This window comes from Pistacia vera, unplaced genomic scaffold, assembly GCF_008641045.1.
Source record: "Pistacia vera cultivar Batoury unplaced genomic scaffold, PisVer_v2 Contig997, whole genome shotgun sequence".
Classification (NCBI taxonomy): domain Eukaryota; kingdom Viridiplantae; phylum Streptophyta; class Magnoliopsida; order Sapindales; family Anacardiaceae; genus Pistacia; species Pistacia vera.
In genome coordinates, this window is record NW_022196886.1 from 53,834 (window position 1) to 70,269 (window position 16,436).

The following is a 16,436-nucleotide window of genomic DNA, read 5'->3' on the forward strand; positions in this document are numbered from 1 at the left end:
ATTGTCTTGTGGCCAGAGATATTCTCCCACGGCCTTGTCAAGGCCTAACCCAGCCTCCTCGATGAAAAGGGGCTGAGTTAAGGTTTTTAAGGGTAAAATGGCCACTAAAAATTTAATGGAAAAGTTTTAGATTGCGTTTGGGAGGTTGGATTGGATTGGATTGGCTTAGGTTTTGGGAGTAGGGTCGGATTGGATCTGCTTAGGCTTTGGGATTAGGATAGGATTGGAAAACAATAGGGTTCTCTTGTGTTTGGTGAAATCTGAGATTGGATAGGAATATTTACAGTAAAAATTAATTAAAAATATTATATATAATTTAATGATTTTTTTTAACCATTAAATTAAAATATATTATATATTAAATAAAAAATATATTACACAATTAAGAATATTTACAATATGAATTAAATTTAAAGTTTTATTTTATAACATTATCTTAATTCGGTATTAATTATATTAAATATTAATAATAATGATACTTATGTAATTAAGTTATAATTACTTGAATGAGAGATCTTTGGATTATTAACACATTAATTTTAATTAATGTTTAAAATTTTAAAATTATTTTTTATGACATAAGTAAAAATATTTGTTATTATTTGATATTAGTAATTTTAGATAGTAAAATTAGAGTAAGTATAATTAAAATTAAATAAAATAATAAATTCAAAATATTAATATTAAAAACTTTAAATATATAAATGAATATTTGTATATGAAATATACTATTATTTAGGTTTTTATTAATATTTTTCTTAATATCGGTAATTTTAAATGTATACATTATTTAATAATATTTTAATTAAAATATATTATTATTAAAATAATTATTATTATTTTATTTGACGAATAATATAATTTAGAAGATTAATATTAAGATAATATAATTTATCTAAATAAAATTATTCAATTATCTTAATATTAATGTTCTAAATTATATTATATTATTTTCAATAATACTTATTTTAATTATTTATATTAATAATTTTGAGATTTGTATAATTTATTAATAATAAGAAGCTTGAATGAGGAATATAGTAATTATTAAACTAATAATTTTTAATTAAAATTTAATATTTTAAATTATTATTTTCATAATATGAATAAAATTATTTATTATTATTCAATATAATATTTGTTATTTTAGATAGTAAATTAAATGAAGTATTCAAAAATATTATTAATGAGAATATATAAATTATTTCAGATTATATCAATATTAAAAATAATATTTTGATAAAAAATATTATTTATAAAATTAATTTTACTTATTTTTCTCAACTTGGGATAATAAATTAAATGAAGGAAAAAAATGTTTTTCTCAACTTGGGATAAACAATTCCATGCTTCTCGTGGGGATTGGTTATCCCAATCTTTTGGGATTATTGGTGGCCATAAAGGATCGGACTAATCATAAAAAAAAAAAATTAATTTCAAATATTCGTTTGTTTAATAAAAAAAAATAGATATGAAATGATATCTCTAACTCTGAGTCATAGCCGGCTAAAGAAGTCTTTTATGGGAATAGTGAGAATTTCTCTTCTTTTTCAATAACAAAATGAATTTCTTTATTAAACTCCGTTGGATTGGACCTTAGAGCTTGTACATGTTGCGGGGCCCGAGTGTCATTTTAACAAACTTCAAGAGAGGAAAGGTAATTTGTCCCAAATATTATAAATAATTGGAATGTAAGTTGAGTTGGCAGAGAAGCATAAGATTTTGATTGGCAAAAACTACTCTGATAAGACCAACTACGACACATTTTTTTTATTTAATTCACCCCCATCATTTCCACACCTTCACACCAACGCGAGTGGACTAAACCTCCTTAATTTTCTGTCATTCTTTACTGCACTCTTCTTTTTTACTAAATAATGAAGTTAATTGCATTAACTCTTTCAATTAATAATATAATAATAAAAAATCATAATTTTTTAAATAACATAAATTATTAATGAACCGTTCAAATTTTACATTATTATGAGTTAATAAATATTATCAAATTATTTTTTTATTGCTTATTTTAACACCTAAAATTTATTAATAGATAGATTTATATTATTTCTGAAAATCTTAAAGAGATTGTTGTTATTATATTATAACTTAGGGGAATTGATTTTTTATTAACTCCTAAATAAACTTATAAATTGTAATTTTGTTTAATTATAATTAGCCCATTTTAGTTGTAAAAATAAGCCAAGATCTCCTTTGTAAGGAAAGCCTTTTTATAGATTTTATAAAGATTGATGCTATATGACCTTCACTAAATACCTTTTCAACCTGCATTAATTAATTTGTCATATAATCTGATAATAATATCCTTGTAAATCAAGAGTATTATGCATGAAGATCATATTTTCTTTAATATTTCTTCTTACATTCTTTGGATGGAAAAAATATGCTCTCTTCTTGCACTTCAAAATGAAATCATATTCATCAAAAAAATTTTTTCTTCATAATACAAGTATTTAATTTCATTATATAAAATTTATAACTCAAAATTCATACAAATAACTTGTTGTCTTGTGAATTACATGTTTAGAAGATGCGTGTTTTCATTTACAATAGCTTCAATTGGTTAAGGTTTTTTATATGACAGAGTTAAGAATTGATTTAAAAAAATATATATACACAGATCAAGGATAATTTTATAATTAATTTGAATTAATTTTAAACCAAAACTAATTAAAGAATTGATGGGGTGCATGTAGCATCACTCTTTTATAAAACTTAGAAAAAGAATGTTTCACTGCTTTTTTATTAAATAAATGCTTAAAACAATCATCTTTTTTACAAAGTAAATCCCAAAAATTTAACTTATGCAAATGTAATTCATACTAATGATTTATCTCCGACAACCAATTAGTTAACACTGAAGTGAAGGTTTATTTATGCTTTTGGCAAATGTTAGGGGAGGTATTTGGTTTTTTAAACGTCCAAGAGGCTTGTTTTATAATTATTTATAAAGGTTAATAACAATAAGTCCTCTTAAATAGCAAAAATTTCATGTAGTTATGGTAATAATAAAATTCTATTGTCTGTTAAGTTTTAGTATTAAATTAAATGATATAGGATAATTAAATAAATATTTATTAACCGGTCATATTATAATTTCTAACAAATTTATGACATACTTTTTTTTTTTTTTTTTTAAATCACATGACGTGGGAGGTAAATGGAACGCGTGAGAAGAAAGCAAGTATGGAAGGAAAAGATAAAGAAAAACAAAAGAGCAATTTGAGTGGGACCCAAGTGCCCATGGGATGGCTGAGTGTGAGTGGGGACAAAAACATGACCGTGACCTTCCTCTTGATATTGTTTCTTGTCTTTCTTTATTATTATTACTTGTTTTGAAATCTCTTGTCCCTTCCCTCTCACTCTTCCATTTTCACTTCCATTTTTCTTCTGGAAACAACCTCAAAACCATCACTCACAATCATTCATATTATAAATAATAATAGCAAGGCTATTATTGTTGTTTTTCTTTTCTTTTCTTCCACCATGATAATGTATCTCACTTGCCTCTCATTAAAATACTTCTTCAACTTCAAGATCTCTCATTCTTTTTCCTCCTTTTTAATCTCTCTATAATGCTTTCCATCACATTCCAACATCGGGGTTGAGTAATGTATATGATTTCATCCCTTCTATTCTTCTCTCCCAACTTTCCCACTTTCCGCATTGCTCAACATCAAGCTTGCTCCAGTTTTCGCCATGAAATTAGGTCACTTTTTTACTTAAAACCTCATAACTTTTTCATTTTTAATCCCCATAAATAGCTATATTAGCTTGTTATATTTTTCTTGTTTAATGAGTTATTATTATTTTTGACATTTTTGTATTTAGAATTTAGAACAGGTGTTCGAGTAATTTTTTTTTTTATTGATATATTCTTAAACTTTTATTATTAATCCCTTTATTTGATAATTCCACTTCTGTACATGTTATAATGTATGGATTTATGTGTCATGTATGCATGCATGCATTTGCTTCTGTAATTTAATGGTAATTGGAGTTTTGGTTGTTAGTTTTAGGTTTTGAATGATGAGTGGTTGAGCTGGTTCAACGTGCATTGTCCATAATCATATCTGGCTTTAACAGGACAAGTCACACAGTAAGATTTTCAATAGCATATTCTGTAGGTAGAATATCCAGCTTCATATGTATACTAGCTATTAGACAATGGTATGATTATCAATAATGACACTGTTTATTGAACTGATTCTGATTTTGAAGTACTAAACTGGGTTGGAATCTATATTCGAACCAGGGCTCTCTGTTCCTAGTTTCTCTAATTGAACCAATGGCCTCAGCGATCCTTATTAACACTCTACCTTTGAAATGTGTTATGCCCGCAATGTTAAGTAGCTCTTGATCAATCCATTTCAAGGTTGGTTCAGAAAGAGGATGATCTTTTATTCCTTGATGCTGTAAAACCATCAAATAATTGTTGATTAATTCACTTAGGATCCATCTTGTAAATGAATATTCAGTTGAACTGAATTTGAATTCTATCTTACAAACATCGATTAGACTATTTCTATTTGTAATTCTATGGTTCTCCATCACAGAGAAATTTGGTCCCTTATTCCCATTCTTAACAAGCCTCAAGCTTGTTATTGTAGCAATACAAAGTGCTTGCTAGTTAGTTTACATGTTTACATATTCTATGGTCACCACTGATCTTAATCTCTGTTTCTTGAGGATCACTGAGATAATATGTATCCTGATGCTCCTTATGATACAAAATTTTGTGTTAACTGTTTACATGGATGAAATGAGGCAAAATCAACTTCATTGTGGTGAGTCATATAGGAAGACATATGGCCTTTAAGGAAGGTTTGTTATGTGGCATACTTGGGTTGGGCCATGTTGGGGATACTAGGGGTATGTGAACATGATCATTGTGTAAAAATCCTAGATTTCTAGTGTAAAAGTTTCTCAACTAGTATATTCAACTTGGGATCCCCAAGTAGGGCTTTTGGGTAGAAAAGCTTAAAACAAAACTGTAAAGGTTGTGAGCCCAAAGTGAACAATATTTTACTTGATGGATTCGGGTTGTTACAATTATATGGGAGCTAGGTTCACAACCTCATTAGGGGTGTGCTTCACATGATGGCATTTGACCCTTATTCATGAGCGGTGTTTGATCAAGACCATGTTGGGTTACACAAATATCACACATCAAGTATGAGCTTCTATACAACACTTAGATTTCCCTTGATAAGTAAGAGGTCGTTTGGTTAGAAAAGCCATAAAAAAAAAAGTGAGAAAATTGTCACTGGGATACATTGGGCCTTTTGAAATCCTTAAAAGTGTTAGAACTATGATATACTGGTTAGTTCTTCTCCCACTACTTACAAGGGTTGATAATGCATTTAATGTGTTGATGCTTCGCAAATATGAGCCAGACCCAAGCCATGTTTTATATTGGGAGGTTTTGATCTCACAAAAGAGGTGGCTTACAACAAGGGTCTTGTATAGGTCTTACATTTGTGGCAAGACTATTTAACTAAAAAGTTGCCTACTTTATGGCTTAACTCTATTAAGGAGTTCTTAAAGCATGTCAGTAGTCATGAACTCATGAAACCTATAGTATTTCGGCAGTGGTTTATCATAGTTGAAGCCTATGTGGGAATGATAAAAGATGCATAAAACAAAATTTCATGATGGTATTGGATCGCTTTGAGACACATCAGCTTGTGTCCCCTTTTATACATTGGTTTTCTTGAGTTACAGTATTTCTAAATTGATATAAAATGTGCCCTTTTTAGCTGATTCTTAAATTTCATTTCTGCCTTAGTATCCTTATAAATCTTGCTTGCAAATATATGTAAATAAAATTTATGATTAATAATATGACATGACAGGTTCTCAAGAAAATGATTTGGCTTCATCTCCAGGGAAAAGTGTAAATGGAAGTTTCAGGAAATTTAGATCTGGTGCGTATTCCCTTGACATCAAATTCTTAGTGCCTTCTAGGTGACATCTTTTTATTTTCTGCTCTATATATTGTGGGTGATTGTGAAGTTAATAGGAGCTTTTTCAGATTTTACCTACATTTTTGCTCTATGTTGTATGTAGAATGTTTCTACTATTATGCTGTTGTTAAGAGTAAGTTTTATTTTCAGACCATTTCTTATAAGCATTTACTGGTGTCTCACAGTGGTGTTAGTGTTGAATTGATCAATGGGTTCTACAATTCTTATAAGCTACTAAGCATATAGGAAATGATTCAGTTATAGTTTTTAAACTCAAACAGTATTCAACAATAGTGTTTAAGCTCTAACATGCATCCTCAAGTGCGAGTCTGAATTTCAAGTAATGGACAAGTCACATATCCAAACACAGAAACTTGGATCTATGTGTACAATAATCCTCAAAGCTTAAGTTGATGTATAATAAAATATTTGAAATTATTTTGGTCGGAGGGTTTCCTTTTTGTAAAAAGTGTATGTATGGTTTCAGTATTATGTATATCAATTTTGTGTAGCTTTCGGTACCTTGATCAGAGTTTTATACTGTTTGAGTAGGTATGTGGTCCACATATGAGGCTCTAAGCTCCGTTGGGCTGCTCCTTCTCTTATGTTTCTATCCCTTGAGAAAAAAGTCGAGCTTTTAGGGGTAATAGAAAAGCTACAATATATGGGATTGTGCTGTTTTGACTATTTTTGGTTATTTGGGTAGAAAGAAATTACAGAATTTTATAAAACAATAAATGGGATGAGACTGGATTCGTATGGGACAGCTAAGTTTTGAGCTTTTCTTTGGTCTTTTGTGTCATCTAAATTTCGATATGTGTCTTTTTCTTAATTATTAACAATTGGGAGGCTGCAGTAATGTGATTAAAGGAGTTTAGTTTTAGGGTTTTTGTGGATTTCAAGACCTTTTATTATTTCCTGTATCTTTTGTTAGTTTTTATTTTTGGGTTGTCTTGTCTCACAGATATATAGATGTACTGTTTAGAGCTTTTTCACCTTGTAAAGTTTTTTCAACTTATTTAAGTTTTCTTGAGTTTCTTGAAAATGTGGTCCACAAGGTATTATAATTTCATAGTTTCCTATAAAAGGAAAAAGGAGAAAGAAATTATTTTATGAATTATTTTTCTCTAATCTCATTAAAAACTTCAAGAAGATTGATAGATATTGAAATTGGTAAGATGAAAATTTATAAATAAAAATATCTCTAATGGTGTGTATTCTGAAGCTTACTTGAAAAATATGGTTTGAGATAAACATATGTGCTAAATGGTGCTTAGACCAATTATGAAAAGTTAATATGCTAGCATGGTGTTATCGATTATAAAGGGTCATTATTACAAGGTGCTGTTCCTGCCTGGAGTTATCTGTTTCTTAGTTGCAGAAATATTATCCACTGCTGATACTTGAAAAGGAGCTTTCAAGATCTTGTTACTATAGAAAATCACTTGAGCCTATACAATTTCTATGCATGGAGCTAGACCAGTCAGCTATTATGCTTTCTTCAATATGGCCACTTTCGAAGTCACCTTCTGGTTATAATTGCTTAATAACTTCCTTATCTGCCAAATTATTGCTTAGGGACCACAGCATGACATCCTCTTGACTTTTGATCTTAGCATACGAAAAGTTTGTACAAACCATGTTAATGTTAAAAAGTTAGTGCTTGTTATTGGAGTTACCCTGGGGTTGGTAGGTCTTACATTCAAATGTTTCGAGAAAATAACAAGCAATTTCTAAGAAAAAGATAGTTATTCCAGATTAACTGTTATTTCTCACTGTTCTTCCATCTTGTTGCATAGAAATGCGTTTTTTTTTTTTCTGATTGAGTTTTCTGTTGGTATGGTTCAGGTTTTCTGCGAAGTGATTTTGACTCATCACCAGGGCAAAGTTTGGATGGAAGTTTCAGAAAGCCTAATTCTGGTTTGTAATGAGGCTTATCTTCTTTTATGTTTTATTTTTATCCTATGGTGCTGGGAGTTAACCGTTCTTGAGTGATTGTTCCTAAGTTAATAAACTCATAACTTGTTTGAAATAAATGTCAGTAATCTCTCTATGCTTTATTTTAGAAAATATAACTTAGTATTTGATGTAAGATAAATTGAAGGAAAGGAGTAATAAAGATAAGAAATAAAAGCCGAGAGAAAAGGGGAGAAATTAGAGAGAAATTATAGAATAGACAGATTTTAGAGTAAAAGAGATAAGAACTAATGGAGACGAATTTCATAAATTAGAGGGAGAAGGGGAGGATATAAAATGAAAAGATACCCAAAAATCAGTTTTTTTATTCAAGGTCACTTCTTCCAAATCTAAAGTACATCAAATCCATTTTAGTGGCTACAAATAAATTGAGGATAAGTCTTCTTGTAGAAAAAGTTGTTTTCCTGGTTTTCTATAGCTTGTAATCTGAAAACAGTTTTCTGAATATTATATCAATAAATTCTCAATCATTAAAATATTTATGGTACACACTCAAATGTTTGAATTGGATTTTAGTTTTTGAATATTGTTTTCAGATCACAAATCAAGTGGGACTTATTATCCTATAAATATATTTATATTTATTAAAGGATAAGCTTCTTGGTTCTGCGTCAGATTTGGGTGCAGAAAAATTTAGATGTGATGAGTATACATTTCTTTGAAGTGAGACCACGAGAAAAAAGGGTCTTTCAGCAACGAGTCAATCTTCCATTGTTGAAACAAGTGCAAATATTTAGATTTTAGATTTCCTAAGAACTGACTTGGTGAATTCATATTTCATATTGTAACATTATTAGAATGAATATTCTACTTGTCTTATTCATAGAGAAAAGAATATATAATATATAATATATATATATATATAATATATATATATATATATATATATATCTATACACTTGCAGTGTTCTAAACTAATATGTGATCAATCTATAAGGATACAAATCAATGTGATCCCTATATCCTAGAAATTACTTCTAATATAGCAACCTAATAACTACCAATATACATCTGTAACACTCCCCCAAGCTGGAGTATAGATATTACATCTAACCCAGCTTGTTACAAAGATAATCACTCGAATCCCAGTCAGAGCCTTCGTGAAGATATCTCCCATTGTTTTCCAGCTTCACGTACCTAGTGGAATCAGACTATGCTGTAGTTTCTCACGACGAAATACAATCGATCTCAATGTGTTTTGTTCGTTCATGGACACTAGATTATGCAATATGAGAGGTCGCTTGGTTATCACACCATAATTTTGCTGATCTGAAGTTTCAAGGCCTATTTCAGTCAGAGTAATATATCCACATTATTTCACAAACAGCTTGTGCCATAGCCCTATATTCCAACTTTGCACTTGATGGTGACATGACATTCTGCTTTTTGCTCTTCCATGATATTAAATTTCCTTCGCAAAGACACAATAGCCTGATTGGGATCTTCTATCTACCTTGGAACCTGCCCAATCACATTTGAGATACATTCAATATGAGAGTGACTATATTGCATATAATATACCATGTCTAGGGGCTCTTTTCAAATACAACAAGATCTCCTCCAAAGTTGCCCATTATACTGTTGGGGATGTCATAAACTGATTGACACACTTACTGATATGCAATATCTGGCGAGTCACCGTAAGATAGTTCAACTTCCCGCCCAATCTTCTTTATTTCTCAGATCTCCAAATAGTTCACAATCTTTCGTAAGTTCACATTAGGAACCATCGGAGCACTACATGGCTTGCCCCCATTTCCCTGTCTCAGTTAATAAGTCGAGCACATATTTCCTTTGAGAGGGAATATACCTCGTTGCTTTTTGTAACTTTAACCTCTAAGAAATTCTTCAACATCCTAAGTCTTTTGTGTGGACTGGGTTGGAGAAAAGATTTAAGAGATGTGATCCCACACTATCACTCCCGTAATACAATATCATCCACATACACACTAGAAAGAATGATGCTAGTTTCAGACCGTTTGTAGAAATCATAATGGTCAGTTTTACATTTAGCATACCAAATCTCTCAACAGCTGACTAAACTTTCCAAACCAAGCACGAGGACTCTGTTTTAAACTTATAGAGATTTTCGAAGATAACATACTTTCCCATACTCCCCTAAGCAACAAACCCAGGAGATTGCTTTATATATATTCTCTCACGAGATTTTCGTAAAGAAAGTATTCTTGATGTCTAGCTGATGTAAGGCCAATCATAAGTAGCTGCCATAGAGACAAACAACCGATAGAGGTAACTTAGCAACAGGGGAAAAAGGATCAGAATAATCAACTTTGTAGGTCTGAATCATACCTTTAGCAACCAGATGAGCTTTTAGCCGAGCAACTAACCCATCTGGATTACTTTAACTGTAAACACCCATTTGCATCCATAGCCTGTTTTCCCGAAGTAAATCTACCAATTCCCAAGTACCATTGTCATTTAAGGCCTTCATCTCTCTATCATCGCATTACGTCAACTAGGTTGAGAAAGAGCTTCATGAACAGTTTAAGGGATAGTAATAGAATCAAGGGAAGCAATAAAGGAGCATATGAAGGTGACAAATGATCATAAGACCAAAGAAGAACATGATAAGTACACTGCCGTTTACCTTTCTGCAATGCAATAGGAGATCATCACTTGACACTGGATCTGATGACGAAGAATGGTGCTAACATGAAGCAGGAGGAGTGTGGACGGCGAGAGTAGACTTTGACAGGAGCAATAGAGATAGAGAGCAGATGCAGGAAGCGCAGGAATAGTGACAGGGTTAGAGACAGAGGCTGTTTAGATATAGTGCAGGGTGGTTGAAGGTATAAACTAACAAATCATCATCATACATCCTTTTACATTTGTAGGAAAAGATGGAAAGTATGTATTTCTTCTAGAAAGGCCATCAATGGAAACAAGATACTTATTAAGACTTGGACAATAGCATTGATATCCTTTCTGAAGTCGAGAATAACTAGAAAGACACATTTTAATGACTTGGTCTAATTTAGTGACTGACTGTCGAACATCCCGAACAAAGCAGTGTCTACCAAATATCCTAGGTTCAAGAGGAAATAATGCTTTGTTAGGAAAAAGAATACTGTACGGATCTCACCATGAGGACAAAGATGGCATGCGGTTAATCAAGAAGCAGGGCAGTTAGAAACTGCATCCGCCCAGAATGGTTTTAGGAAACTCTTTGGAATAAGGGCTCTGATAGTTTCAAGAAGATGTCGTTTTTCCGTTCTGCTAATTCGTTTGAGATGGGTTCAACACATGAAGTTTGAATGAAAGAAACCATTCTGAGTCTTGTAATTTTTAAAAGAACTGACAGATATTCTTTTGCATTTCACTGCCAACGTATGACACATAAACATTTAATTGAGTTTAACTCATCACCACAAAATACAGAACATAGAAACAAATCAAAATGATTTTATTAAGAATAACCAGTCTACGAGAGTAATCGTCCACAAATGTAACATATCTAAAACCAGTTTTATACAGCACTGGACAGGGGCCCCAAGCATCGAGTGAACAATTCAAAGGGGAATTAGCTCTTTTATTGACTCTAGGACTAGAATTGACACGATGATGTTTAGCAAACTGACATGACTCACATTCTAATGTGACACTTTTTAACACCGTGACACATTTTTTCAGTGAAGGAGAATGGATGGCCCAAACGACAATGTGCTTGAAACCGAGATGCAACAGTAGGACAAGCGACAGGTGTAGATTTTGGTCTGTCAAGAATATATAACCTCCAATTTATGTCCTTAACCAATTCTTCTTCGTCGTAAGATCTTTAACAAGCAATAATCGGGAAGGATAAAACACAACAGTTAGAGTACGGGAAGTTGGCTAACATAAATCAAATTGAAAGAAATCTGGTAATGTAAGACATTTGACAAGGAAGTTGTGGGGTACGGTAACTGTGCCAGACCCAAGAATGTAGGATGGGACCCATCTGCTAAAGTCACTTTGAAGAGTTTTTGATTGATAAGTAGCAAAGAGACTGGGATTACCTGATCTTGATCTGTGCACGAGAGTCAATGACGAATTGAAGGATGAGAAGGAGACATGTATTGGCTACCTGAGTCAGCCATAACCGTGAACAGGGTAGATAAGCTTTTAATGATTTTGTACAAGAAACTTGACAATTCATATGCAAGATGAAACTGATTGACCAAGTACTCATTGGTGGATGCAACAGGGCAGAGGATTCTTTTAGTTCTGTTCTGAGCTTTCAACAATCACGCTTCATGTGGTCCTGGCTTATGGAATAGTGACCCCACAATCCTTCCTATTACTATTTGGCCCCCTTCCTTTGTTGCCACTTCCAAATTGTGACTCTCCCATTCAAGTCATCTTTTTGACTGACGAGAGCACCACTGAACTGAACCGGTGGGATACCTTCTGTGCGAATGTACCCTACTAAAGACATCCTGCAACAAGAGATCTCTGGACTTGCTAGAACCTGAGACTTAGCAGTCTCAAATTGAGAAGGAAACCTGCAAGAAACTCATGACGGCCATTTGCTCCCGTTGTTTTTTGGTTGAACCTTTCATCAGCACTTTCAAGGTAACACATGTTCACCACTTCATAAGCTTCTTAAACTCCATAAAATAAGCTGTAAAAGACTTATCTTGTTTCTCTGCACGTAGAATGCCTTGACCCTTCACTAAATATGAGAAACATTCTTTTTTCCAGAAATACAGAACTCCAAATAATCCATCATTCTTTAATAAACTCACAATGATTAATAGGCCCAGTACTCACCGTCAATAGAGTTCCTATTTGTGAATTGAACCACCGAGCACATCCCGGAGCCATGGTCTTTTTCGAATCTCCTTAGGTGGATCATCAGTCTATATGATCTCTTATCAAAACTCCGCAAATACAGTCTAACAGTTTTAACACAATCATGTTATTAGTTAACCAATAGCTTATGTTCTATAATTTTCGACATCGTCGGTATCATTTCTACCACGTCCTTTGTATCATACATTCTTAAAAAACAATAATCCCAATGCACACCAACAAACGGTTAAAACGAAGTAAATTACCAACTCAGCGACACACCATCAATCACAACCATAGCCAACCAAAGACCAAAGCACAACAAGTCCATAAACAACGAAGAGCAACAGTACCATAAGATATTACCAAGCCCAGCACGAAAATGTGCTGTACAGTGCCGGCAAAAGCAGACGAAGAGAATCGGAGGAGCGTCAACGGTGGACGTGCATCACGCGCCGGCGTATGGGTACTGGTGACCGAACTTTGGTGGCACGTGGGGCTCACGGCGGAGATTCTGATGCCGGAACTCGAGGTTTTGCCGATCGGTGGGCTTCTCATCTTCCTAGGGCTCGACTGGTCGAACAAATCTCACTCTAAAACGGTGTTCCATTTGAACACCAAACCCTAATCACATTTTATTGGCTCTGATACCATGTAACAAGTATTAAGAATGATTCTACTTGTCTTATTCATAAGAAAAAGATACATATATATATACATATGCATGTTCTAAACTATGTATGTGATTAATCTATATAGGATACAATATATGTGATCCTATAATCCTGGAAATAACTTCTATATATATCCCAACCTATAATCACAATATACATCTGTAACACATATATACAAAAAAAGATTACCTATAGGTTTCGAATTGTTCTCACCTTGGTTCTTTATACATTCTTTGCAAGCACATATGTGTATTGGACTCAATATAAAATATCGAGTCCTCACCTACTAGTTAAGCTTTAGGTGGAATGACAACTTAATATGGTTAGAGCTAAAAGTCAAAAGTTGAAACCCCACATTTCTATGGAAATATAAATATCCAAGTTTCATCGAACTCAAATATTAAGTTTAGGCCCTCACAGCTTCAGCTTTACTAACTGTTTAAACTTTTAGGTGATGATAACTTATAATGGAATCATTAAATTAAGGCAAAAGTAATTTTGATTTTGTTTTTAGTTCATAAATGAGTCTTTGGTCCTTGGAAGGATTTTAATTTGGTTACAGGGATTTATAGTCCCATTATGCTTTTGTATTGTTCTCATAGTATTTTGGAACTTCAAATGGTGAGCTTGCAATCTGCAATTGATGATCAATATTAGAAGCTTTTGTTGAAATTCAAGGCCTTTCTAGCCGTAATACTTATTTGTTCGTTGGTTGTCATATATAGGTTCAAAGCAAAGATCGTACTTGATAAGCATACTGTATTGCAGAGAAAAGGAAAGAATAAGAAAATGAAAGGAAAGAAGAAAACTCCAGAACTTCTTTTGATCAATAATAAAAAAGTGAATCAATGGTAGCTAAGGGAAACTGTCACTGCAAAGAGTGGTATTAGAAACACAAACTTAGGCATTGTAACATGAAGCTAATATGCTTAGTCACTTGTTTTTTCATGCTTCCTTCAAATGTAGTGGCTGCCTTCAAACCTTATTAGATTTGAACTTTTAACTCCAATTAGTAGCCAACACTTTTTCAGTATCCTTGGGATAACCCTTGAAAACCATACATATGGATAGCAGAGCCTAAAATGTTACAGCGATATACATCCCACTGACCCCACAAGTTTAGGTAAAAAAATAGTATACATAGGTCTTCAAATACTTTTATCTACTTCAGCTTCAGTTTATTGTTTTTTACATCATGGCTCTTCTCAAATGCCAGTTTTTGGGATCCATGCCTACAGAATCATAGCCGGAATAACCACTCATAGCACATTTCACATAAAATACCAATCAAGAAATTATGTATTTCTTTCTTGTCTAGTGGGTTTCTCCACTCTGATCAAGGTGTGGCTGTCCAAGCTAAAAAAGGAAAAGAATGTAAAAAAAAATAGCCTTAAAAGAAACTTCGGCATGCCACTCTTCTAAAAGACTTGTCAATTGACTTTTCCGCAATTCTTAACTGTAACATGTTGCCTGAAAAGCTGGGTCTTAGTTAACTTCCATTCAGTCCATTCAATACCTCTTATCACCTTCTCTGTTTTTCATAAACTTTTTCAAGATGCATCCAGGACTTACCTCTCGACTTTGCCCTGTCCTAAAAGACGCTGCTTGACTAGGATGCCAGCCCTGGTATATACTTAGTCTTTAATGTCACTATTAAGTTCAGCTGTCTCAATCCCTGGCCATTGATTATCATAAATTAGGTAAAACTGAATGGGCAATCATTAGAGACTAATTTAGTCCATTGTATGTTATAGTTTTTCACCGTCCTTCACCACCCTTTCATTCTACTGGTTCCAAAACACTCCAGCTGTAAAATATAGCTCATGAGGTAGGAGGTTTTTAATTATTTATCTTTTTAGTTTTTAAATTATGTTCTTAATACTTTAGTTTCGTCACTTAGAACAATATATAGCCACTGTCCACAAAACAATCTTTAGCCTATTAATTTCACTGCCTTAGCTCACACAACCTAAATCTTAGGAAAGGATTCATCTCAAAATCCTGGATACCAGATTTTACATTCCACCTTAGAAAATATGACTTACTGTTACAGAAGAAATGTAAAATAAACTAATATTGTTTGCAGATTGGATTTACCCCTATTTCTTGATTACAGTGCTTATTTTCTAGTAAGTGTCATTTGTTCAAGTGAAAATGGCAGAGAGAATAATTAGAAATCAATGTGTGTGATCTAATAGAAAGTTATTTAATTTGATAGAGTAACATGCTAAACATTGTAAATGTAGCTTATACAATTCAGATAAAGAAGTTAACTTTGTTTATCTTGAGGTAAATATATCCCAATCTAGTCCACACACAGTGTATGCTTTGCAATTTTTAGAAGTGAGTTCTATGTAGTTTTATCCTGTAACTTTTGTTGGCTCATTGTAATATACGGGGTAATACAACTAACTTATAATACTTTAATTATCTTTTCTAATAATTCCTTTGGCCTATTTTATCATCAGTGAAGTTTCCATGTCTGCAATCGTCTTTTTTCTATATTATGCTTTGCTTTATTTTGACTTAACATATATATAACTGTTGTGCTAATGTATGCGGTGCATGAATGCAGTTATATCTGCCCACAGTATATCTGGTGTTTCAGCTTCAAGCCAATTTCAATCCCATTTCTAGAAATTATACAAGGGGTTAAAGGATTATAGGAAAAACTTGTTGACCGAGAACTATTCCTCAAAGTCTTGAAGATTGGATTATTAAAAATCTCTTGAAGATGAAGCTACTGGGAACAGTCTTTCCGTCTCCTTTCTCATGGATGAATTGCGCAAATCTTGATTTAGCATTAGAAGGGGTTTTATTTCAGCAGCTGTGTCGTATGCCATGCTCAGCATATGCTTCTAGTAATTTTGAAGAAGAGGAGTTTCTTGCACTAGAAGATTTCCTCCATGCTATTCTAAATGGCCTGTGGCGTACATTTTGGCGTAAAAGTGACCATTGCCATTCTTTTTATCTTGTGCCCCCGCATCCTGGATCCAGGTTTTATTCTGTA

At 32.7% G+C, this 16,436-nt stretch overlaps 1 long non-coding RNA gene across 1 annotated transcript; it reads left to right on the plus strand.

Moving 5' to 3' along the window:
* The first annotated feature begins 3,424 nt into the window (after window positions 1-3,424).
* Window positions 3,425-16,042, plus strand: LOC116121596. The gene is made up of 4 exons (XR_004126748.1): window positions 3,425-3,727; window positions 5,874-5,945; window positions 7,833-7,904; window positions 16,002-16,042. It is a non-coding gene; the product is annotated as an uncharacterized LOC116121596 (long non-coding RNA).
* The last annotated feature ends 394 nt before the right edge of the window (window positions 16,043-16,436 follow it).